Genomic DNA, 13,714 nt, shown 5'->3' with positions numbered 1-13,714 from the left:
CACTGCTGCAAAATGGAAGGAAGGCACACCTAACCTTCCATGTCTTTATCCTCTGGAATGAGGAATGCCAGCCACAGGCCAGACACCATGCCGGACCCACTATCTCAGGCGGCCCCCAAGCACCCCTCCCCCGCCTTCGCCCCACACCCCTCACCCCCGAGCTGAGACAGCGCTAAACCTAAACAGCATCCAGCCTATCCGGCTCCTTATCTGTATGAGATGAGTTCAGACTCCGTTCAGATAGCGAGGATGCTGCTTTATCCTCTTCCGTTGGTTCCTGAATTCTTGTGAGTAGCAAAATGTAGAGAGCATGGAGTCTATCAAAAACTTTATGTCTTCCATTCTTGAGTTTGGAGAGCAACTGATCCCTGTGCTCCGGTCCCAGTGCTGGTGGAGGCCCAGACCATTGCTGTCATGACACCCTTTTTTTTTTTTTTTTAAAGATTTTGTTTATTTATTTGAGAGAGAGAAAGAGAGCATAAGAGAGCATGAGCGGGGGGAGGGGGCAACAGGAGAGAAAGAAGCAGACTCCTGCTGAGCAGGGAGCCCAGCAAGGGGCTTGATCCCAAGACCCTGGGACCATGACCTGAGCTGAAGGCAGATACTTTACCAAATGAGCCACCCAGACGCCCCAGCTGTCATGACACCCTTAACCCCCAAGGGAGAAACTGGTTGCCTCACAGAAGACTTGCAAATCACGTGTCCAAAAATCTGATTCACTATCTTTGGTCCCTCATTTACTCAGAGGTATAAAACAGTTAAATTGGAGCAGCCAAAGGAGGAATTGAAAATTAGGACACAAGCAGTACTGGGAGTCTCCCCGCCACTCCAAGGACAGAGGGGATGGTGCTTTCTCTTCACCTCAGGCGTAGAGAGAGGGCTTCCAAAGAGGATTCCATATGAGCTCGCTATGTGCACCTGAAGCTGAAGTCAGGGTACCATCTGAATCATTCTGCTTATTACTAGGACTTAAGTTGATAGTGGACCTCTTGATATTGAGTCCTGTAAAACAACACCTAACATTAATCATGCGTCAGCACTAAGTATTATGACCCAATTTTACAGAAGAGATAGGAATTCAGAACATTTAAGTAGCTAACCCACAGTCACACAGCCAGCAGGTAGCAGAACCATGCTCAAGCCCAAATGCCTAATTCCAGAGATTTCTCATGCATTTAAACGTACTTGACAACTCATCAGCATTCTCTAGTAAGGAGAATCTCGCTGTCCCTACAATGGGTTTCCCTAAATTTCAAGTCCCAGCTCAGTGGTCTCCCCCTCTAGGAAGTCATCCTTGATTTCTCTTCCTTCCACAGAGCCCCGCACATCTTCTTCTGCGTGGTCACATCCTCAGGTTCACCTCTACACGATAACAAGGCTGTGGCCTGATGGTTAAGTATCAAACCTGGTCCAGATCCTCATTCTGCCACTTACTAGCTATGTGACCTTGGATAGTTCTTTACCAGCACTAAAGCTGAACTTCAAATTCCTCATCTATAAAGTGGCATAAAAACCACAACAGAAGCATACTCAGGATTAAATGAGATAATAACGTAAGACAATTAGAGTGATACCTTGCATATGGTAAGTGCTAAGTGATCATGAACAGGGGAGGTCAGTGACAGACATGAAAATTTTTGCATGTGTTCCCACAGCCCCCAGATCTCAGCCCAGTACCCTGTGCCCTGTCATTGTTATCCTGCCCCTATTAGTGCAGACGCTCCACGATCCCAAAGGCTGTTTGCTTAACGTGTGCTCATGCCTAGAGTGGGGTCTGGCACCCAGGAGACCCTTGGCACATGTGCGTTCAGTGAGGGGATGAAGTATGAGGAGAAATACATGTGGCAAGCAGAGAGGTCCAAACACAGTGTGACTGTCCCCCAGAGGTCCCAGAGGGTCTTTGCCCATCTCCAGGGGGAGCAGAGGAAGTGCCTTGTTGGAGTCCCACAGGCAGGACCCCTGGTGGGGGAGCACCAGCCAAGTTGGAGCAGACCAGCAAGGGTACCCTGGTGGCTTCCTTAGCAGCCCAGACAACCCTGATCACCTGGGTGAGTGACTGGGGTTCGAGGTAAGCCCCGATGCCCACATTGGCCTAATGCTTCCTTAATGAAGATAAAAGCTCCTTGCCACATAAAGCTCACATCCTGCTCCCAGGGCCACTAATTGGCCATTCAGCCCTCCTCAGGATAAGTGTTCTGTTAGGCTGTTAGGCCACCTGCCCGCTGCTTAATTGCCTCTACCTCTGACAACTGTGTGTGGAGATAAGGGCTCCTGCTCTGTGCCGCAGCTCAGCTCCGCAGTGGCCCACAGCCCAGCCCCAGCCCCGCCCCACCCCTGGCTGTGAAAGGACCAGGCACAGGCCCTCGGGCTCCTGCCATCCCACCAGGAGGCTGGCTTTGCCATCTCTGTGCATATCAGTGCACCTTAGGAAAATTCCTTAGCATTGAATATGGGGTTGTGCTTCCTCTGAGTGGAGCTTCCAGAACCTGAAACACACCCACCCAGCACAACCCCTGCTGGGCCCCCAGGGCCCCCTCCCTCCCACCTGAGGCCACATCACAATGGCAAAGGCGACACCCACAGAGGATGACACAGGATGCCCTCTGGAAAACTGGAGAGCCTGGCCCCTGGAGGACCCCCTCCAAAGCTGGGCCCTGGCAGGGTAGGAGGGCAGGCCTCTTGAGCAAAACCACTGAACACGGAGAGCCCCACTCCCCGATCAGGTTAGTGCCAGAGCAGAGCAGGCCAGCTGACCAGTACAGTTCAGAGGCACCAGGCCAGGGAAGCAAGACCACGCATGAGGACAGGTTCAGAACCAGAGGCTGAGAGTGGTAGGAAGGGAGAAGATCAGGAAAGAGGCCCAGAGCAGCTCTCTGGCAGGGGCCAGAGTTGTGAGCCCAGCCGGCAGACCCTGCCCACCAGGAGCTTACAGACAGACAACCACGTTGGCAGACAGACAACCATGGAAACAAAGTGGGAGCTGGGGCAGAGAATAACTGGGTGCGGGGCTTGCTGGGAGGACCTGCTTTCCAGCGAGAGGTTAGGAAGGGACATGGGAGCTGAGGCCTGAACGCCACGTTGGAGATAACCAGGCAGAGGACGAAGAGAGAGGTGGCCGGACAGGTGGGTAACGCGTGCAGCCCTGAAGGGGCACTGGGCCGGGGGTGCCAGAGGAGGCTGTCGGGGCCGATGGCTGCCGGGGCGGCACTGGGAGGGAGAGGCTGGGGCAGGAGCAAGCCCACCTCGCTTGGATCCGCGCCGGCCTCTCCCAGCCCACAGCCAGCCTTCCGGGGGTCTGCAGATGTACAGGCCCAGGGAAGTCCCCGGGCCGGGCCCCGGGTGTCCAGCTGGAGGGCTGCACTTAGCCTCAGAAGCTGCTCTCACCACTGGAGGCTTCCAGTCTCCACTGATGATGGACAGGAAAGCAAGCAAGGCTGCTGTGTGTGGAGCCTCCCCAGTGCCCGAGCTCTGTCCTTCCAGGCTGCTCTCCTCTGCTGAGGGCACAAACGCAGTTGAGGGCGCGCTCACACCTCTCTGCCCCAGCTGTGCCGGAAAAGCCATTGGCGGCCCCTGGAGTGGGGGTGATGTTCGGTGAGGATCACTGGGGAGCTGGGCTGCCAAACAGGGACCCCTGTGCATACACCAGGGCTCTGGGGTGGGGCCATCCCGCCCCTCATCACACTCTAGAAGGGTCGGTTCTGAGCCAGCACTGCTGTGTGCTGGCGCCAGTTCCTGCCTCTTGCCCATCTCCATCCTCACTGGTTTGCTCCTTACAGCTGCATTATCAGCCTGCAGTTTCCAGCATTGTCTGGAGCTGAGTCTTCAAGCACTTTCCATTTTTAAAGATCCCAGCTGGAAGCTGTCAATGGCCTCGGTGCAGAGCAATTGAATAGTAGAAAATGAACTAATTACAGGTTGTTATTGAAAATCTATTATATACAAATTGCAAAGAAAACTCATTAAAATATGATGCTTTGGTGATTTTTTTTTTTTAAACCCTCTGCTTGGAGGGAGAGGCAGGGGCAGGATAGCTGTATACCTTGTTCCTGGGTTTTCCCCGAGTAAGAATTCCCAGCAGGTCTGCAGGTCAGGCTCTGATCTCCTGTCACACAGCCCGGCCTGACATTAAGCGCTCCAGAGAAACTTGAGATGTTGCATGGTATGGAGAGCTCTCTGAATGTTAGCAAATACTCAGAAATGGCTGCAGAGGAAACAAAGAATTTCATTACAAAGATATAAAATGAGAACAATTTAAATGTCAGCTTCTTACCAGGATAGCACCATATTGTCCTCGTAAATCTCAATGTTTCTGCAAAGCTTTTGTGAGGACTTCAAAGGACTTCAACGTGCAATTAAGCACTGAAGGTCACATTACGGATTTCCAAGCTTGCTCCCTGGCACTGAGTGCTGAGAAACCTTGGGATGTGAATGGCAGAGCAGCCCAGAGCCCAGATCTCAAAAGGGCCCCTTGAGGCCGAGGCTACTTCCCCCGGCTCCAGGCAAGAGCCCAGAGGGCAAGGCTGAACTTGACAGGCCCTCCGCCTTCCGGGCCTGTCAGTCCCACTGGAGTCTCAGTGTGGGGGTGGCCTGGGTGGCAGGTGTTACCTCCCTAGCACTGGGGGGCCCTCAGTGTTCCAAGGTGGCTCACTGGTCCTTGCCTTATCGTGACTGTGACTCGGCAACCCTCCAGCCCCAAAGGCTGAGGGCACCTTGCCCTGGCCCAGGGCCCAGCCCCCGTCAGGCTCTCCCCCCAGGCTGAGGGCAGGGAAGATGGTAGACAGTTGAAATATGGGCAGAGGTCAGAGCACCAAGAGTGGCTTCGTGAAGATTGCAGCAGAAGGATCGGGGCAGCCACAAACCCAGGAGGCAGAAAAGAGGGAAGGAGACACAAAGGAGGCTGCCTCTGAGGGGCAAGGTTGTTGTTGCCTGGGGCATTTTGTTCCAGTTGGGGGGGGGGGGGCAGAGAGGGAGAAGCTTGGAGCTTTCCGTAAGGTAGATGTTCAGCCTGGTGTATAGTAGGTGCTTATTAAGGGCCGTGATGGATGTTTTTTACTGGTAATAAAGAGAAAAGGTAGAGTGGTTGTAACAGTTGAGAATGAAGAACAGCAAGCCGGGGATTCCCTTCAGTGCTGGAGGTCATCTTATTACCCACCCTCGGTTAGCTCCACAGAGGTATTGGGTTTGCTGGATCGCTAGGTTGGCAGAAAGGCGCCACGTAATCTGCAGTCACCCCCTCAGCCTGGACAGCCCCACCCCGTGCTCCATTCCACTCACGCTCTCCTGGTGGAACTTGTTTCTGCCCAAGAGCTAGCTTTCCCCCCGAGAGTACAAAGCCACCCTCAGATCCCCTTATGACACTGGCATCTGACAAGCCTCCCCCCCTCCCCAGTGCTCCCAGGCTGGACTCTGTTAAGGAGGCCCAAGGCCAACAGGAGGACGGAGATTTAAGCACTCTCTGCAGTGATTTGGGAAGGCGGGAGGTGCTGCCCACTGACGGAGGAGCATAGGTTCCAATTCTGGGTAGGAGGCAAGCCTCCTGACAACCATCTGCTCAAAGCCCTGAGTTCCATGTCAGCTCCCCCAGGATTTGGTAGATCACTGGGGGCCTCAGACGTTGGCCTCTGCCTGGGACAGCTCCTGCCGTCCTCAGACCCGAGGGTGCCAGGTTGATACTGGGACAAGCAAACAGGCCAAACTAGTTTGTTGAACAAGGGCTGGACTCAGCAGAGGCACGTGAAGGAAAATCAGTTTTGTTCTCTCTGTGAAAGACTTTCCAACGAACCCAGGGGCTGAGGGGGAGGCTGAGCTGAGGACCTCCAGCAGGGGTCACCCCTACACAGTGGCCCACCGTCACTCTCTAAAACATGGGGCTCCTTGGCAGTGGTTTCCCATGTCGGGCCTCGGCCTGGATGCCAGCACCCCCAGCACCATCCCATTCCTTGTCCCGCTGCATACGTGTTCGTGATCTGCCCAGGGAACGTGGGAAGGAGCCTGGTGTGGGAGCCGCCCCAGGCAGCCCGTAAGCTGAGCCCTCGGAGAACCATTCCCCTCCAGATGGCACGGGCCATGTTCAGACAGGTGCTTCAGGCATAGCAACTGTTTGTACACTTGTCGGGATTGCAAATCACATCCAGGTGGGAGTGGAAATTGGACCCAGAGGACTCTGTCCTCTCCACAGGTGGCAGAGGGGGAGGTATAGGCTGGTGGGTGGCTCTTTCGAGTAGCTACTCTGGGCTCCCCTGTCTTCCCAAAGCTCTCAAGCCCTGTAGGCAGAGCCACTCCTGACCTGAGTGCTGGCCACATGCCAAATGCTGTGCCAGGCACCTGCCAGGTCTCCTTCCTCACCCCCCAAGTCCTGCAGGTAAGGAAACTGAGGCCCAGGGAAACTGAGTCCTGTTGACTCTAGGGCCCTGGCTACATGTCCTGCTCTAACCAGGACCCTCCATTTCTTCCCCTAGAGAGACCCGGTTCCAGAGAGACCGCTGTGGTCTATGACCGAGGGTAGGGCCTGGTGTGGAATCAGTGAGGCTGAACCCTGTCTGATGGCCTTCCCCTTGTGCGGCTGCCAAGGGCCCAGCCCAGCACCTGCATTCTCTGTCTGGTTCCCCATGTCCGAGTTCATGTGCTGCAGGTGTCTCAGACAGTCCCCTACATCCCTTTCAGACAACCATAAAGACAGTGCCTCAGGACCAGCAAGCTCCAGCTCTACCGAGAGACGGAAACCCCAAGGAGCCCCCCATCACATAGAACGGGCATCCACCTGCTTCCCGAGTGATCAAGTCCCCCATGGAGAGATGTTTTCCTCTTCAGCACAAACCCCATCAAACACCCATCCCTTGCCAGCTGTCACAAATAAATGCACTTGCAGAGACTCCTCTATTCAGCCCCATCTAGCCCCTGCATTGGTCCCAACTTCCGAAGTCCACCTCTGTGCAGCAGCACCGAGAAGTGTGCCGGCGCCTGACAGCAGGCTCAAAGTCAGGGAGAGGACAGCTAGGAAGCAGGAGTCACGGGGCGCCTTCATGAGTGCTCAGAGCACCCCTCAATCGGGGAAACTCGCTGACGCGCCACCACTAACGGCTGACAGCCAGGGAGCCCTGGCAGGAGGCACCCTCCACGCACCAGCCATTTCGGGCCACTGTGGGGGGGAGAGGTCGCTGTCACTCAGCACACAGGGCACAGGGCACGGTGGGGAATGGAACAGCCTGTGGAGGCCACCTGCAGCCAGCTCAGACATGACAAATGGCAGTGAGTTGAGAGCTGGACCCAAATGAACCAGAGGTCAAACAAGACCAAGTTCCCAAGCTGACCCCTAACACCTGGAGTTGCTGACCCAGTGGACCAGTGTCACTTAGACTCTGGAGACAGTGATCGTCATGTCTCCTGGGCCACGACCCCGCCTGGAAGGAATGTGGTGCATGTGAGATGTGGGCTGGATCAAGCCTCCTGCCGTGTTGTGACCGTGCCTGTGGCTGTCCAGGGACCCCGGAGGACTTGCAGGTATGGGGTGTGTACAGAATCAGTGTCCCACGGGACGGTGGGCATTGGTGCCAGCACTTCCTGATGGAGCTCCGATGAAAGAAATAGGAATGTTCCACAGCAAGGAGGTTGGCTGTAAGGGAAGTAGCGGCTGGGAAAGAGAGCCGCAGGGTTCCCACCTGAAAGGAGCCTTGCAGGCACCCAGTATGCCCTAACCTAATTGCACAGGTCTGCCCTATAGACGTTCTGAGACTGCCCTACACGGTCCAGAGTCCTGTTCACGTTTCCTGGGGCCTTAACCTCCCAGCCCCGCCATCGCAGAGCCCCTTCCTCCCCTGGCTGCCAGTCAAGAATGTGCATACACCATGTTCCCAGCCAGGAGGGCCCAGGAGGGAACCACAAGGGGAGACTGTCCAGGTGCTGGAGCTGTGGCCTTCAGGGTGGCAGCAGCTTCTGCTGGATGGAGAGGTGGTGATCAGCGGCACCTCGTTGGAAGGCCATGTCAGTGTGCTTCCTGCATGTTCTGAGTTCACAATGAAGGTGTGGGCTGAGCAGGACTCCCAGGCCCCCAGAGTCAGCTCTCCATCATTCACAGGCTGACTGTCCACTTTGAATTACTCATGCCCAGACTCCCAGTGGCCTCCCAGCCTCCCTGCCTCCCCATCTGCCAGGCACCTCCTGGTTGGAGTTCAAAAGCAGCCCTTGAGAAGGGGAAGCAGAACTCACAGCAGCTGGATGTGCTGCTGATGAATGGCCGTGGGCAGTGGTGGTTTCGGAGAGGTGAAGGGACCCAGGGTTAAATGGATATGGGATCGGGTAGGGGCGGGGGGCGGTCATCTAACAATGTGAGCCCTGCCTAAGCCTCTGCACTCATGTGTCCATTTCCCTTTGAAGTAAGGAGAGGGCATTGATCTTGGCTTTGGGGTGAGGGCACAGACCCAGATCCAGCCCATGATCCCTGGCCTCCAGAAGGCGGGCCCCAGCCCCTCTGTGGGCAGCCGTGGCTAGGCAGCTGGGCACATGAAATATTCACAAGCCCAGAGGCTGGATGGCTCAACTTGGAAAGGCCTGTGTTGGATTAAACTGGCTGCACCAAGCCCAGCCCTTTGAAGAACAGAGGCGCTGTAATGTCTGTAAACAGACAGTCTACCAGGTCACCCAGGGGACGGGAGGTGGCCTTCATCACAGGAGGACAGTGTGGTCCTTACAATAGCATAGCCACAGGGCCTCAGCCAGGTGTCAGGCCCACCAAATATATAGGGATGGCCTCCTGGACGCCAGGCCCTGCCCCTAACACTCAGACAGGGATGCTCAGAGGCATGGGCATGCCCAGGCTGGGTGGCCAGGAGGAGGCTGCCCCTGCAGTCTCTGTAGAGGCCAGCAACCTTCCAAAGCGAGCCAAGACACCCCAGCAGCTATCAGATGTGTCAGCACCAGGTCTTAGTTTACTGGAGGAAACTTTCAGATGTGGCAACCATGGTGTTTGAAGTCACAAAAGCAACAGGTTAGGAAGCTCTCAGGAAGTATAAGTTTAAGGAAATACCCCAGATTGAAGCAACAGATAAATGTTTGCTCTCGTATTCATTCCTGCCCGGTGCCCACTCCAGGCATCTTCTGGGCCAGGCCCTGGGAGGACGGCGGTGACCATGGCAGGCCTGGCCCTGTTACCTTGTCTCTAAGCTGCTTACTGAGGAAACAGCTCAGGCCTCACAACAGGGAGGCCCTCCCATGACGTGTGGGCAGGATACCCACCACGTGCTGCAGAGGCACCAGGGCTCAGAAGCAGAGCCTTACAGGGCCCATGATGTGTGGTAGAGCTTGCTTCCAAAGCCATATAATTAATCTTGGGTAATAACGGCATTAATAGCCAATGCTTACTAAGTGCTCACCGTGTGCCTTAGTACTGCTCTAAGTGAGTTCATTAATCCTTACAACCGTCTATGAGGGACGAACGATCATTAGTCCCTTTCTGCAAAAAAGGCTCAAAGGCACCAAGCACCTGAGTAACTTGCCTGCATCTCTAAGCTGCAGACCTACAGGCCAGGATCTGGACCTGAGAATTGGACTTTAGAGCTCCAGCTAAGCTATATGGCCACTCATGTCACTCTTGACACTTGACCCCAGTACATATTCCAGCAGGACCTGGTGGCACCTCAAATGAGGCAAATGTTGGTCTTGGTGGTTAGAGAGTGGGAGTGTATCCAGAAAAGGGGGACACTGCTGGGCCCCCCCACCCCACCCCCACTCCCCAGCCTCCTAGCCCACAAAGACCAGCCCATGAGAAGCACTCTTGCTTCTAGAGTCTGTGAAGGACTGCTGTGGGGCTCCAGGAGCCCTAGTCCCAGTGCAATCGGGAGTAATTTGGCAAATACTTTCTGAGGCTCCATGTGTCCAGTCCCAGAGCTTCTGTGGATCTGAGTGGACAAAGGAGCTGCAGCCAGTCAGGCACACAGGAGTCACACATACCGGGCAGGCAGCAAGAGGCTGTGGTCAGTGGCTCTGCTGTGACACTGCTATTCCTAATAACGTTTATTGAGTGTTGACCCATTTATCAGTATCTAGTTACAGTGTTCCTAATGAAAAGAATACCATTCATCCCCCTTTTAGACCTGGGAAAGCTGAGGCACAGAAGGATTAAATCACCCAATGGGGAGCCAGTAGGCTGGGGATTCAAAACCAGGCACTCTGGCCACAGCCCCTCCCCACAACCAGCACATCTCTGACAAAGTCACATGCAACTGAGTCTAAGCTTTAAGTTGAGGACAGATCTGAGCACCCAACGCCACTCCTGGAACCCTGAGGCTCCCCTGCTCCATCTTTGTGCCTGATTTAATCACAAAAACTGAGTTTTCTCTCTTTGCTCAGGGGACTGATTCCTCCTCTGTCTGGCAGAGATGTTATAAAAATCAATTAATACGTTTTGCAAAGTGCTTTTGAGATCTGGCATGTGGAACAGGACACATTCGTGCAAAACAGTTTTTTTGGTGATACTATTTGGCATGAACTCTTGTCTCCTGTATAGAGCCTTTTTTTTTTTTTTTTTTCCAAAATATTTTCCATCAAAGGGGGCAATTACAGATTCGGGCAGAGGGCAGTCTGCCATGGTCCAGACAGGCAGGCTCATTCCCCACCACCATGTGGCCTCAGGGTTGCCACTGTAGAATGTACAGCCTAGCTTTGCATGATACCCCCACCACCGCCAGCCCCCAAGGAGGGTCTGCAGATGAAAAGTGCTTAGCCCTGGAAGCAGAGCACATTCACACAACAAATAGTCCCTGGCAGACACTGCCCCAAGCCGTGTAGATTCAGCAAGTTTCAAAATAGTCAAAAATCCTCATTCTCTGAAACTCTCACTCCAGGGAAGAGACGCAGATAAGCCACAACAGGAACACAGATTAGAACATGAGAAGTATTTTGAGAATAACAGCTAGAGGAAGATGAGGGGCAAGTGAGGGGCATACAGGAGTTCAGGGAGGGCCCCTCAGAGGGGCCTGCTGCATCAGATGTAGGGGGAGGCAGGTGCACTAGCCATGAGGTCACCTCGGGAAGACACATCCTGGGCCCTCAGGTAAGAACAGACATGGTGGGGACGCCTGGGTGGCTCAGTGGTTGAGCATCTGCCTTTGGCTCAGGTCGTGATCCCAGGGTCCTGGGATGGAGCCCACATTGGGGTCCCCACAGGGAGCCTGCCTCTCCCTCTGCCTATGTCTCTGCCTCTGTGTGTCTCATGAATAAATAAATAAAATCTTTAAAAAAGAAAAAGAATAGGCATGGCGGCTAAAGTGGCTCAGGAAGGAGGAGGTGAGCTCAGAGATCCCGGGGGACCCTAGAAGCAGCATAAGGACTTGTCTTTTACATTGGGTGAAACAGAAAGTCTTTGGGGGATGGTTTCAAGTTAAGGAATGACGTGATCTGACTTAATATTTTAAAAGAATCACTCTGGCTGCTATTCTGAGGAAAGACTTACAGGGCAAGGGTAGAAGCAAGCAGCCAAGTTAAGGAGGCTGTTGCAACAGTCCAGAGGAGACATACATGGCTAGCATGCAGGCAATGGGCAGGACAGTGGTGAAAAGTGGTCAGTTTATAGGTGCATATGGAAGGACTGTGCCAAAAAGATTTGCTGATAGGCTGGATGTGTTACGAGAAAAGAGGGGGTTTTGGCATGAGGACTGGAAGCCTGGGATTGCCATTAACTGGGGGTGAAGTAGGGTTAGGTGGGGAAGAGCAGCTGTTAATGTGGGAGCACACAGAGGTTGGGGTGCCCACCAGACAGCCAAATGGCAGCATTGAACAGGGAACTGGCCACACAAGACTGAGCTCAGGTGAGAGGTTCAGGCTGGAGATGAAAAGGTGGAAGTCCTCAACCTGTTGGTGGCCATGAGGTTGGATGAGGTCACTGAGTGGGTGAGGGTAGGCAGAGAAAAATGTCCAAGATGAGGCCTGAAGAGTCTCCAGTGGGGAGAGGTGAGACGAGGGGAGCCAGCAAAAGAGTATGAAGAAGATGCCAGAGAGGTGGGAGGGAAACCAGACAGGTGTGATGTCCTGGAAGCCAAGAGAAGAGTGAGTCAGGAAGTGGTGGGTTGTGCCAAATGCAGCTGAGAGGTCAGTTTCGGTGAGGACAAAGAGCTCACTGGACAGCAGACATACCTCGGAGACACTGGGGGCTTGGTTCTAGACTACTGCAGGAAAGCGATTATCACAATGAAGCCAATCACAGGAAATTTTTGGTTTCCCAGAATATACAGAAGCTATGTCCACACTACACTGTAATCTGTTAAGTGCACCATACCATTATGTGCAACATCAGCAAGGTGGATCTGAGTAAGATGTGGCCTCTGCCCCCAGGGGGTTCAGTCTCCAGTGAGAAAGGAATACATGGGCAAAGACAAGGCCAAAAGGCTGTAAGATGTTTGCCAGAAGAACGCCATGGAAACAGAAGGGTGTAACAGCTCTCATCACAAAGATGCCAGAAGTCTTCCGGGAAGAATGGCTGGGCTGTCCCAGGCAGATATGGGAGGAGGGAAAGACATCCCATCACAGAGGGCAACACCCCTGGCAACGCCCCCCCACCTAGGATGGCCAGTTTCTCCCCTGTGTCACAGTCAAGTGAGGGAGAAGCGGAAGGTGACGATGGAGGGAGGCTAGCACAGAGCAGCAGAGACCTGTATTCATCAGGGGGGCAAGATGCAGTCCCAAACCAGCCCCAAATCTCAGAGCCGTGACACCATACAGATTTACTCCCCTCCGTGGAACGTGTGACACTGGGGTTCAGTCTGTAGCCGTACGGTGACACAGGGACCCAGGCATCTTCAGTTTTGTGGTCCATCATCTCATAGGGCCTCAGATTCCTTTCCTGGCTGCCCTGGACCTGGCCAGTATAGAGGGACAGAGAGAGTAGAGTACAAATCATGTGGGAATTGGGGGAGAGCCATGGTGGGGCGGAGGTGGGGGGTGGTAGGGAGCCCAGCAAGGATCTGTGTGCATTCCTTCTGGCTTACTCTACGGGCAAGGCCTCAGTCACATGCCCACCCCTGACCGAGGGGCCGCCTAGAGGATGTCATGTGGCCATGGCAGCAGCAGGGAAAGGAACCAGATTCCATGAACACATCGCAGTTCCTGCCATCGGCCCCCACGTCCAGGCCACGGGGTTTGGGCTCGTCACACAAGTCTGGAGAATTAGGAAAGCAGGGAAGGCTGTGATCAAAGCCAGCAGGAGAAGGACTGAGCTGGAGGTGCCCACAAGGAAGACCACGGATGGGGGAACTCTGGAGGCAAAAGAGATCTACAAGGAGGCAGGACAGGGACCCCAAAGGGACACTGCTGAGAGGCTCCCGTGACCACTGGCTGCAGCAGAGGTGCAGCCACGAAAGGGCTTCACGGGGGGCCCTCATGGTCACGGCTTCTCCGCCACTGCCCCGGGGGCACCAGAGGCAGGCCCTGGCCTTGGGAAGATGAAGGGGCTGCAGGTGGCCGGTGACAGTCCTCCTCGATCCACAGCCTGGCAGCCGAGAGGAGGGACAAAAGGACCTATTTTAATTTTCTTCTTGGGCCTCCACATGACAAAGGAGAAATATCACCCAACATTATTATCTCTCAGAAAATACTCTCTGGAACCATAAAAAGGCAAATACAGTGAAGCCAGACCACGGCGGCTGCCCCTTAAATCAGGAGCTTCTAAATTATCGTGGTGGCGCTCTCTAATTCCTCTGGATGAAAACATTAAAGATGACAATGT

The 13,714-nt window shown here is 54.3% G+C and overlaps 1 protein-coding gene and 2 long non-coding RNA genes across 6 annotated transcripts in view; 2 read left to right on the top strand and 1 right to left on the bottom strand.

Annotated features, from left to right (window-relative positions):
* FSTL4 (follistatin like 4) overlaps positions 1-13,714 on the top strand; it is a 393,315-nt gene that overhangs the window by 281,750 nt on the left and 97,851 nt on the right. The gene's annotated exons all lie outside the window — the stretch shown is intronic.
* Positions 528-12,388, bottom strand: LOC119873888. Its single transcript, XR_005366677.1, has 3 exons — positions 12,269-12,388; positions 4,040-4,201; positions 528-1,002 (listed from the first exon to the last, which is right to left on the bottom strand). It is a non-coding gene; the product is annotated as an uncharacterized LOC119873888 (long non-coding RNA).
* On the top strand, positions 2,586-6,883 carry LOC119873886. The gene is made up of 2 exons (XR_005366674.1): positions 2,586-3,123; positions 6,664-6,883. It is a non-coding gene; the product is annotated as an uncharacterized LOC119873886 (long non-coding RNA).

This window comes from Canis lupus, chromosome 11 (assembly GCF_011100685.1).
Source record: "Canis lupus familiaris isolate Mischka breed German Shepherd chromosome 11, alternate assembly UU_Cfam_GSD_1.0, whole genome shotgun sequence".
In the NCBI taxonomy this organism is placed as follows: domain Eukaryota; kingdom Metazoa; phylum Chordata; class Mammalia; order Carnivora; family Canidae; genus Canis; species Canis lupus.
This window is presented reverse-complemented; position numbering and strand designations above follow the sequence as displayed.